Source organism: Rhinopithecus roxellana, chromosome 6 (assembly GCF_007565055.1).
Source record: "Rhinopithecus roxellana isolate Shanxi Qingling chromosome 6, ASM756505v1, whole genome shotgun sequence".
Taxonomy (NCBI): domain Eukaryota; kingdom Metazoa; phylum Chordata; class Mammalia; order Primates; family Cercopithecidae; genus Rhinopithecus; species Rhinopithecus roxellana.
Genome location: NC_044554.1, coordinates 112,393,508 through 112,405,995, shown reverse-complemented (window position 1 = coordinate 112,405,995; position 12,488 = coordinate 112,393,508). Strand labels below are relative to the sequence as shown.

Genomic DNA, 12,488 nt, shown 5'->3' with positions numbered 1-12,488 from the left:
GCCACATATCTGGCATATGTGATTCTGTCAACGGCAGCCTCTGTGACATCTTGAGCTGCAAGTAGCAAATGTAGTGCTATTGCCACTCTGTCATTTGCCATCCAAAGTGGCAAAGTGAAAGTGGTACTATTAATCACTATGCTGGGAAAACAGGCACCACCAGACCAACTGGGCTATGTGGTCTCCCTCATTACCATCTCTTGGTGAGTGATCCTACTGCCTGGCAGAGTAATAAATTACTTTTCCAGTTTAACTAGGAAAAGAAGAAATTTAATCAGGAACTGATAAAAGAGGGTAGAACCAGAGAAAATAAGCAATCATTGGGGGAAATACATTGAGCACATCATTAAGAAGGAATCACAAAGCTCCTGAAATTGTTGAGTGCAGCATGTTTGCATAGTTAGCACCTTATATCACATGGCACGACAAGCCTCTTTTCCCAGACATTCTGTGGACTCACGTGCCAGTGTTGGGTGGCACAGTTTGCCAGCAGGTTTAAATGCCACCTGACTTGAGGTGGGCAGGGAGGTCATGGAAACAGATGAACAGTAGGCATGAGTGGGGAAGAGAAACCAAGACAAGGGCCTGGGAAGACCCTTCTTATCATGTTGGAAGAGATAAAATTAAGTCCTAGAATTAAAACCTTAAAAATTAGAGGCCTGGCACAGTAGCTCATGCCTGTAATCTTAGCACTTTGGGAGGCCAAGGTGGGCAGATCATCTGAGATCAGGGGTTCAAGACCAGCCTGACCAACATGGCAAAACCCCATCTCTACTAAAAATACAAAAATTAGCTGGGTGTGGTGGCAAGAGCCTGTAATCCTAGCTACTCGAGAGGCTGAGGCAGGAGAATCCCTTGAACCCAGGAGGTGGAGGTTTGCAGTGAGCTGAGATTGCCCCACTGCACTCTAGCCTGGGCAACAGAGTGAGACTCTGTCTCAAAAATAAATAAGTAAATAAATAAATAAATTAGAAATCATATATTAAAACCAATGTTGAAAGGGACTCTCGGTCAACCAATTACACATAGGGTTATATCAAGTTACAAGACTGTGGAGGTTTTTAATACATGATATAAACATATTAAAGACTCGCTCCCAGCAGGCTTCCAAATCATGCCGTAGTTGCCAGAAGAAGCTAAAACCATCAGATAAACGAGGAAATAGGGAGGAAACGGAGAGAAAATAATTTTTAAAATTCACGTTCAGAGTTGACTAGCATTGCGAAAAAGGAACTCTTGAAAACATAGGGGTAGCATTGAGGTAGAGTTTCAGCTCTGAGTTCTAAAAATAGGTTTTCTTTTCAGCTATAAATGTCCATACAGTTCTTGTAGTCTTAGAAGATTTCAAAGTGTACGGCATTCTAATGAAAAGCATCAGTGATCCTAAAATGGCATTAATTTGAAGTTTGAGGCTATTTTGATAGGTCTCTGATTGCATGTGGTGAAAGCTTCGTATTTAACGTGAGTTGTCTGCCGTTGTGGATGGGGAGGAGTCCACCAAAACACCAAAACAATATGGAAAAGTACTATCTGGCATTTGTTTCAATCCTGTGTGTAAAAACATAACTGCAAACGAAGGCATGGAAACAAGTATAACTAATGGAAAAGCAGGTGCTACTTGCTGACGGGGACAGCATTACAGCTCTTAACATCACCTCTGCTCTAGAGAGGATTCCGCAGGCAGTGCCAAAGGAAGGAAAAAAAAACTCATTCAGAGTGAACACACCCTTGAAATTATTCATGTAATGCAGAAGGGAAAAAACATGGCACACTTGTGTCATTAAGATCATTTCTGAGCCTCCCATCCTAATTGGCAATTCTGCGTGTAGTGAAATTTTGTGTTCTACACTAAAGGCCTCTAAATATATCTTCTGGTTTTGACAGTTCCAAAAACATTTGAGAAATCACAGTATGTTTTGCCTTCGAGATGAATTTTAATCCCAGGTTGGGAAGAAAAGGAGCTAACATTTTAATGCATGGCATTCGGAAGCCGCATGATTACGATGAAACTGACATTAAAAAGTGATCAGTCGATACTGACTATACAGTCACCATATGCTCAGGGTCCTCTAATGAACATTTAAGAAAGGATCTTTCCATATTTATACTGGGTGCTAAATTCTTTTTACATTTTCCCAGAGTTAAAAATACTGATGTAATTAGCTCATGTGGGTCTTCAGGCCTCACCAGATGGCAATGCGAGTCCTCTAAAGGAGCCGGGGTCTTTGCAGAGCTTTCAAGGCGTGGTCCTCAGACTCTTCACTTGCATCAGAATCATTCAATGTGCTTGTGAAACGTGCGGATTCCTGGGCCACCCCAGATCAGCTACATCAGAGTCTTTGGGGCTTTGAATCTGCATTTTGACAAAGCTGTGCAGATACTTCAAGTGCTTCTCTGTGAGCGCACCAAGAGTTGAAAACCTCTATCCTAGGCACGGGGTTTGCAAACCTGGCTCCACTTAGCAACCACCTGGGACTTTTTAAAAAGGTACTGATGTTGAGGTCCTACCATCAGAGAATCTGATTTACTGGATTCTGTATGGTGATTCTAACGTGCAGCGGCATATGCAACCCACACTTCTAAGTATAATGTATAATGTGGTTGTATATCTACACAACTATGTTTCTGCACATAAGTACACACAAAACAAAGTACTTAACCTTGGTTGCTGTGGGCTTTCTGCTGTCCATTCCATCCCTGAAGGTGACCAGCGCTCTTTCACAAATTTTTACCTGCATTGTTATGCTATAAACTTATGGATCCATCATCAGCCACAAATACACTAGCCTCCCTGGCTGTGTAGTACAGGTCAGAGTTTCACAAGTGTGTTCACATATCACTGGTGGCAGGTGAAGTCATTTTCAGTGGTTTGTGAGCAAACATTCTTTTCATTATCACAATTTTCCATTGTTTTTCCTGTATAATTGAAAAGATATAAGTAGCTCATCCAACCTAGATGCCGTTAACATGATTGCTTAGGACAAAGTTGCAACTGGTAATGCTACGAGGCTTAAGTTGATTTGAGGATACTAATAGGTAGTTAACAGGTGGTAAATGGTACACTTTGGAGTCATGAACATGGAGTGCAATGCTGTGCCAATCAAGGGTGTGTGCGTATTAGTCTGTTCTCACGCTGCTAATAAGGAGAGACCTGAGACTGGGTAATTGATAAGGAAAGGAGGTTTAATGGACTCACAGTTCCACATGGCTGGGGAGGCCTCATCATCATGGTTGAAGGCAAATGAGGAGCAAAGTCACGTCTTACACAGCAGCAGGCAAGAGAACGTGTGCAGGGGAACTGCCCTTTGTAAAACCATCAGATCTCGTAAGACTCATTTACTATCGTGAGAATAGCACGGGAAAAACCTGCCCCCATGATTCAGTTACCTCCTACCAGGTCCCTCCTATAACATGTATGGATTATGGGAGCTACAATTCAAGATGAGATTTGGGTGGGGGCTGGGCAAGTCACAAACATGCTCTGCATCTCAGCTCCCTCCTCTGTGACACGCAGATGATAACAGTGCTTAGAGTACATGAGTAAGTGAAGTTAAAATGAGATAAAGCCTACAGAGCATCTAGTAGGCACTGGCACGTGCTGAGTTTTCAGCACATGGAAGAGCAGCACATGGAAATGGTCCCCATCAGGAGAGTGGAAGCTGGGCTGTGGCCCTGGCTTCTAGCGATCCTGCGCATGGCTCTGAGCACATCGTAAACTCTTTGGGTTTCTGCTTTCATATCAGGAAATGCAGGGGTATATAAAAATTTGATGAGAGTCAAACTAGAAAATGTCTAAGGTTCCTTCTTGTACCCTGATTTTGATCTTCTAAAGGAAATCAATGGTCTAACAAGACAAAGGGGAAGCATGTCTGGGTGAGTAACACTGTGTGTGCACAGTAAGGGTCTGAAATCCAGCTTGCTGTAGTTAGAGGGCTGGTCTCCCTGAGACCTCAGTTCAAACAGCTCCATTCACCTGCTCAGTGAACCTAATCTCATCCTGAAGCATCTCTGCGAAAGGACATGACCCTGGAAACCCATTAGGGGCAAAGAAACTCAGGTCTGGGCCTCTTTAATCTGTGAGAAAAGCAGTTATGCTTTTTCACAGGATACAATTCCAGGATGATACAGCTCTCTAACCTTCCAGCAGCAATTTTAACAGCCTTATGGGGGAAACAGCGAGAATGCAACCAGCATCAGTGCAAAGGGGAAAGCCTGTGTGAGCAGACAGCATTGTGGAGAGACCAAGAGAGCAACTGAGGCCTTTGCACACGTTTGAGTCCCAGGTCTGCAGCTCCTATGGCCTAGCTCTCCACTGGTCACTTATGAAGCCCCTCTCCCTTCTTTAATGCAGCCACTCTGGGTCAAGTTTTCTTTCCCATGAAAAAAAGCATGACGCCTCCTGATGACCTGGAGAATCTTTGTCCTCCTGGGTTTCCCAGTGCTACTAAACCTTCTGTCTTTCTCTAACTTGCTTTCCATTGGCCTGGACTCTAGTATTTCTCTTTAGTCTTCTAACTGAGAATGATTTGCTGCTTTCCTGGGGGAAGGGTATGGAGCAGGTCTTTATTTATTTCTCTAGGAATACATACTCCAGTAACCAATACTCTTACATATTTTTTAATTTATTTGTTCACACATACATTTGTCCATCCATCAACCTAATGTTCATGAACAGTCACCAACGGGCAGGGATTGGGGTGGGAGGTGAAGTTCTTTGCTCCATATCACAACTGTCAGAGAGAAAATAGAGTCTGGTGGCTGATTTCAGTTTTGGTCAGTGAGTCTTATTAGATGACCCTTGATTCCTGGCCATCTGATACAACCTATTCCTACAATCAGATTGCTTACCTCAAATCACCATTTGCAATTGCATTTCTATTCCTAGGATGGAGATGGCGGTAGAGTTAGGATATTAGATGCTGTAATTCCAGGATCCTTAACTGCACACGATAACAATTGCCAACAATACATTTTATATTCCCAAAGAAAATTCTTCTGCTTCCAGAGTGGACCATGGAGTGGAGTGAGAGACTCACAGGATAAAGAACCTGCTTCCCTGCCCTTCTGTCCTCAAAGCTGGGTTTGTACTTTTGGTCTCTGTCCCAAACACAAAGTGCTGGGCCTTCTGTAGGAATTCCGAGGCAAGTATGTGCTTTAGGTCATGGGCTAAGTCAGTAAGCCTTCTTAAAAGCCAAACCGAACACATTCTATCAGAGACTCACTCCTATGGAGCAGAAACTGAACAAATATTTGGCACTGGGGTGATGAAGGCTGACTGCTGATGGTATCTGACGTCAACTACACGTGGAGATTCTTTGGGAAGACAGTTCATCATCTCCAACTTGCAGCTGTTGTTTTTTCTTTGCTAGAGGTTATCGATTTTTATCTGGATAAAATAATATTTTTAAGAAGATAAAATTTGAAGATGTAGTCATTTGCTTCCTTCAAATGAGACGTAATCTTTCTCATTCCAGCATATTTCCTGTCACTGTGGTTCCCTGGGGGCAAATGCTCATGGTGCCTCCTTAGGTAGGTAGAGACCTAGTTTCACTGTTTGTGCTGCTTTTCTTATTTGTATTTGCTCTGTTTACTTAATTGAACCTAGTTCCAGATGAAAGAACCATCTCACGTTGTACTCCCAAAGAGGCAGTGATTCTCTGGCGACCCCCTTGGGGAATCCCTCACACCTAAGAGTCACATAGAAGGAATGTTTTCTCTATGCCTATGGTCTCCCATAGCCTCCCAGCCCTCCTAAACCAGCAACTCTCTGTGTTTGCATTTTTAGACCCCTCTCAGTTTTGTTTTTGATTTTACCCTCTTTCAACTCAAAAATATAGGAGGGCGGGGGGATGTTAGAACTTCCTTAAGCTCAAAATTGCATGGACAGTTGTGAGCTGTTTGCAGCAGACAGTGTTCACTGTTGAAAAGGTACTGGGATCAATGGAATCTGTCTTTAGAATGCAGAGCCCTAAATCTTACCCAAGACCTATTGAATTACAGTTTCTAGGGGATGGAGCTGAGAATCAGCTCCAGACAGAGCCACTCCTGGGGATGGGGTCAGCTGACCGTCCTGTAAATGTGGGGCTTCGCTTCGCAAGCTCATGGGTGGGTGGGCTTTTCAGTGGGGTGACTGACTCTGACAAAGCCAAGTTAGAGACCTCTGGTGGGGCTGTACCCAAATCATCCCAGGAAGCTGAGCTTGTTGCCGCCTCTTCTTGTCAAAAATCTCCTTGGGAAGAAGCTTCTCCTAAAACTGGAGGGGGAGTCATTATGCTAAGAGCAATACACCAGATGCAGAAGGATAGATACTGTACGAGGTGCCTGGAATAGGCAAACTCCTGGGGAATGTGGGCAGAGGGAGACTTACCAGGGCTTGCAAGAGTGGGAAGGGGGAGTCAGTGTTTAATGGGGACAGAGTTTCTGTGGCAGATGATGAAAAAGTTTTGTGTATAGATAGTGGTGATGGTTACACAACACTGTGAATGGTAAAAGTGGGAAAGGGGAGTCAGTGTTTAATGGGGGCAGAGTTTCTGTTGCGGATGATGAAAAAGTTTTGTGTATAGATAGTGGTGATGGTTACACAACATTGTGAATGGTAAGAGTGGGAAGGGGGAGTCAGTGTTTACTGGGGACAGAATTTCTGTTGAGGATGATGAAAAAGTTTTGTGTATAGATAGTGGTGATGGTTACACAACGTTGTGAATGTGCTTAATGCCACTGAATCGTATACTTACTTATGGATGGTTAAAATAATAAATGTTATATATATATTTTTTTCCCACAAAAACTGTAGGGAAAAATTGATTATAACAGTTTTAAATTCAATACGTGATTAATAGTCATTTGGAAAGAAAATGTGAACGTATTGTACGGTGAATAAAAACCCTAGGAAGAAAAACATTTCATAATCTGTAGGGCAGGCACATGAAGCATGAGTTGATGGGCCCCAGAATTACATCACTGTCAGGAAGTGCACGTTATTGGCTTTTCACAGAATACATATAATTGCTGGGACTACAGAGCAAAGAGGCTCATTAGGACAATCTTCCATGCCTCTCATTTTGCAGGTCAGAAAGTTACTTGGCTCTGGTTCTGGCTCCAGAAATCTACTCATGATAAAGATGGGCAAGAACCACAGCCTTTTGATGTCCAGTCCAATATGCCTCCCTGCAAAACTCTCCTGTACAGGAAAATCAAAACACCCCTAGAACATACGCTTTAAGTTCTGACCATCTCTTGTCAAATAGAGGCCTCCAGCTGACCATAGCACCCAAGGCAGGCTCCACTGAAAGAAACCTTCAACCATGGACTTCACATGTATTTGCCCAGTTAAACTCACAGCGGTCCCATGAGGGAAGTGAATGATTAGTTTGCACATTGAAATGGGAATTGGAAGACAACAACATTTGACATACTTGGCCTCTTTTGCAATTTTCTCATCAAAGGCCAGTTCTCAGTAAATGCCTGAGAGAAATAACTTAACAATAGTAAGGCCTTCTCCCTTCTTCCCTCTGTTTATCTAACAAAAATGCTCTAGATGGTTAATGCTAATATCTCAGAATGCTTCGATTAAATGAAACATTAACATTTAAAGTCAGCTTTCAGGAGAATTTAAACTTGAAGTTTCTACCGATTGCCTTGCTGCTGATATTAATTTAAGCACAAGCAATCATGAAACCACCAAATAGTTGAGAGAAACATGGTTTTCAAGCAAAGGTGGGACAACTTTGTCAAGAAAAGAAAACAGAGCTATAAAACCCAATAAACCATTGAGAACAACCAAGCGCAGTAATCTGACTTGAGTCAGATTGAGACCTTTTTATTTGCACCTAAATTCTGCCTGGAAAAAAGCTACATCAAAGCTTGATACAGAAGAAAAAATGCAAGCAGAATGGAACACATCTTTCCTTCCTCTTTCCTTTAAAAAAACCTAGGCTAATTCCATAATTATTTCATTAAAATAGACTAACTCCTCCCATAATTAAACCAACCCCCAAAATAGGAAAATTAAAACCCAACAGAACAACCAGTTAAAAGAAGCTAATACAAGTTAACCCGATGTGAGCCTGATTTATCTGAAGAGAGAAGGGAAAATAGGAGACCAGCGTACAGGAAGGAGAGCCACACTGATGTGCTGGATTGGGAAGGAAGAATAGCTGCAAAGAGAGAAGAGAAAGGGAGGACAGCTGTGGATGGGCAAGGTGGGGTGGAGAGTGGAGGCACAGAGGCTGGCCGTGCTGCGGCTGGAGAGTGACTCTCAAGAGGCCATGTTAAAAGAAGATACCGTATGCAGAAAGCAGCAGAAATGATTTCCCACCAAGTCCTGTCCATCTGGAGGCTTGGTGCAGGGCGTGGCTGGCCGTGTGGTCGCATGCTGATGGAGGTCCTGCTGCTCAGCTGTGACTTGTGTTTGACATTCTAGAATGAAGGTAGGATGTTTGGGGGCCAATTTTAGAAATAATAGATTCTATTATCAGTTAGAAGCTCAATTTAATCAGGACAACATAAAACAATGAGGGAGTAATGTAGGGTTCCAGACAAAGCTCTACCATTGATTACTTTGTGACTCAAACAAGTGTCTGATCATTTGAGCCACTTGCTTTATTTATTTATTTATTTTTTGAGACAGAGTTTTGCTCGTGTTGCCCGGGCTGGGGTGCAATTGCACCATCTCTGCTGACCACAACCTTCGCCTCCTGGGTTCAAACGATTCTCCTGCCTCAGCCTCCCGAGTAGCTGGAATTACAGGCATGTGCTACCACGCCCAGCTAATTTTGTATTTTCAGTAGAGATGGGATTTCGCCATGTGGGTCAAGCTAGTCTCAAACTCCTGACCTCATGTGATCTGTTCGCCTCAGCTGCCCAAAATGCTGGGATTATAGGCGTGAGCCACTGCGCCCAGCTTGCTTCATCTATTACATAAGGTTTACAGCATCTGCAACCCTTAACTCCCTGGTTTACGGTTATTTAATAAATAAAACAACATTCAAATACCATTTAGAAAGTAAATGTCACTACACACCTGTTACGAACAGAATGTCTGTGTACTGCAGAATTCATAAGTTGAAACCTTACCCCCTGATGGATTAGGAGCTGTGTCCTTCAGGAGGTAATGAGGATTAGATTAAGTCACAAGGGCAGAGCTCTCATGAATGAGATGAGTGCCCTCATTATAGTGATCAGAGAGCTTGTTTCTCCTCTCTGCTCTTCACTACATGAGGCTACAACAAGAAGTCAGAAGTTTGCAACCTAGAAGGTGGACCTCACCAGAACTGGACCATGCCAGTACTCAGATCTTAAACTTTCTCCAGAACTGTGAAAAATAAACTATGAATCTGCTCAGTCTACGGTAATTTGTTACAGTAGCCCAAATGGATTAAGACAAGTCCTATTAGAATGGCTAAAATACAAGATAATGACAACACCACATGCTGACGAGGACACAGGGAAACTGAGTCACATATTGCTGGTAGGAATGGAAAATGGCACAGTCTTTCTGGGAAACAGTGGCTGTTTCTTTAATAAACTAAACATCACCATACAACCCAGCAGTTGATTTCATATACAAGAATCCCACAGAAATGAAAACTTACACTCACATAAAAATCTAGACATGAATGTTTATAGAAGTTTCATTTGTAACAGCCCAAAACTGGAATAAACCCAGATATCCATAAATGAGTGAATGGTTAAACTGTTACTCCAATACCATGGAATATTACTCAGCAATAAAAAGGAACCAACTATGGATACATGAACAGCTTGGGTGGATCTCAGGAATTATGCTAAACGGAAAAAGCCAATCTTAAAATGTTACATGTTTTATAACTGTTTATGTAGCATTCTTGAAATGACATTTTTAGAGATGGTCAATAGACTCATGGTTGTCAGGGGTTAGGGAAGAAGGGAGGGAAGGAGTGGCTGTGGCTGTCAGAGTATCATGAGGGGTCTTCACGACAGAACTGCTCTGTATCTTGACTATGGTGATGTCTCATCCTTTTTGTGCTGCTAAAACAGGATATCACAGTCTCAGCAATTTGTAATGAACAGAAATCTATTGGCTCACAGTTCTGGAGGCTGGAAAGCATAAGATCAAGGGGCCAACATCTGTCAAGATCTCTGGAGGAAGGCAGAAGGGCAAGACAGTGAGCTCACAGCCTCAAGCTGTTTTTGTAATCCGTATCAATGCATGGCCTAAACACCTTTCATCCGGCTGCACCTCCCCACACTATTTCAGTAGAGATCAAATTTCCAACACGTTTTTGCAGGAACACATTCAAACCATAGCAGGTGCTATTACACAAACCTACACATATAATAAGATGGCACAGAACTAAATGCACCCATACACCACACACACACGAAAGCAAAATGGGGAGATCTGAATAAGATTAGTTGATGTCAACATCTTGGTTTTGATATTGTACTATAGTTGTGCAAGATGGTAACTTTAGAGGAAGCCGGGCAAAAAGTACATGGGATCTTTGTTTATTATTTCTTAAAATTGCATGTGAGTCTCTGATTATTCCAAAATGCAAAGCTATGTCTTCAAAAAATAAATAACATACATGAGATAAAGTGTTAGCACTATTAGAAGAAGTCTCATTGTTAGAAACAAGGATACCTTCTATTGGTAAAGAATGGTTGGTTGCTTAATAATACACACACACGTGCACACACACACACACACGCTCCTCTAGGATGTCTATGAGAGATGAGGAAGCAAGAAAAAATTTCTAGAACCGAAAGATAAGACATCTCTCTTGGATAACGAAAGAGGTCCACTTTTTGTTGTTGTTGCTTTGGGGGCTGTTTGGCATCCCACAGACATTTGCTGAACCACTCTTTTGTGTGAAGTGCCCCGCTCTCAGCACTGGATACAAAATGAATAAGACACTCTGCCCGTATCCATCTCCCAAGCTAATGAGATAAAGTGATGTGCGTTTCTTTGTAACAAGCAACATCATTTATCTGAACTAATATAGGTCTTCTGTCAAAAAGATTCTACCTCATCTAACCATGGTGGAGGGTAGAACTGTTCACTGGAAAATCATGTACAAGTCACATGAGTCAGAAGACACGAGGTAACAAGTAGTTTTGGTCATCACAGCTATAATTAGGCCCTTTGCACAGCAGACTGCATGAAACCATCTATAATGTAATAATGGACACAAATTCATCACAGGCAAGTTACCAGATACACTCTAGCACAGTAAATGAATTTAACAGGCAACCAGCTTGGAGTTAAAATACCATTTAGACTGAGAGTTTGAAAGAATTGAGAAAAGATGATTCCGTATCAGTATCTTACAAAGGTGAGAGGTTAGAAGTTGGAAATTACAATCCAATAAGCAAAAGTCTAGCATCACATAAAATGCTGGGATTAAACTAAGAAAGGATATGTCAGATGGGTGAATAAGGGTGAAAATCAGTGCAAACCCTGGGAAAAAGAGACCACAGAGAATCTTCCAGATGAGAAATGCAAATACAGAAATACAGGTGCACACGTGTGCGCATGCACACACACACACACACACACAGAACAACACAGACACAAATAATAAAAAAAAACACACACAATTGGAAGAGATTTTACTCAAGGTTCAATATAACATTTGATTGAATGCTAATGTAAGACCTCACTATCAAAGACAGAATGTTGGTCGTAGAAGCAATAGGCCATTGCAGAACTCAAAGAGACTTTTAGCTACATAGGACAGGTGCTGCAAGAAATGACAAACTCATTGTCACAAGTTGGTACCTACAAGTGGCAGGAAATTCAATTTTCAGCCCAACTCTTCTCTACTCTGTCTGTGCTTTGAATCATCCTTTCTTTTGACCCCATGTAACACCTCAGGGTCATTCTTCATTTCCTTCTCCCACATGAAATGCCTCTCCAACTATATTTTTGACCTAGATTTCTGCACCCTTTTCAAGACTCAATTTCAGGGCTGTCAAGTGAAGCCATTTGGAACTATATCAGCCCACAAATAGTCAGCTGATCTCAATACCACTCATTTTGCACTCAGAATTTGCCACTTAACACTGTTAGTTAATGAACAGAAATCTTCTCTCTTCAGTTGGACTGTGTGCCCAGAAAGGCAAGGACAGGGATTTTCTTTCTTTCTTTCTCTTCCAGGGGTCAGAGACTATTTTGTTTCATGGAACATACCCAGCATCTAACACACCACCTACAACATGATAACTGCTCAAAAAAATCTATTAACCAAAGAAATACATGAATGGATTGTTTTTAGTTTTGTATGGTTATACGTGATATTGAAGACAAGGGTCAAGGCAGGTGCTTTTGTTTTTCAATGAGAATATAAAAAGCAGTGATCATTTCTGGAAAGGAACCAATGGATCTATTGAAAGCAAAGATTTATTCCAGAAAAGACATAAATCTTATGCTACATCTTGCATAAATCTTATGCTTATAATACATTAAGTGGAAATCCTATCAAATGAACCATAGAGGTAAAGTAGAA

General features: G+C 41.8%; 1 protein-coding gene across 9 annotated transcripts in view; it reads right to left on the bottom strand.

Annotated features, from left to right (window-relative positions):
* Positions 1-12,488, bottom strand: part of DPP6 (dipeptidyl peptidase like 6) — a 1,166,688-nt gene that overhangs the window by 274,879 nt on the left and 879,321 nt on the right. The gene's annotated exons all lie outside the window — the stretch shown is intronic.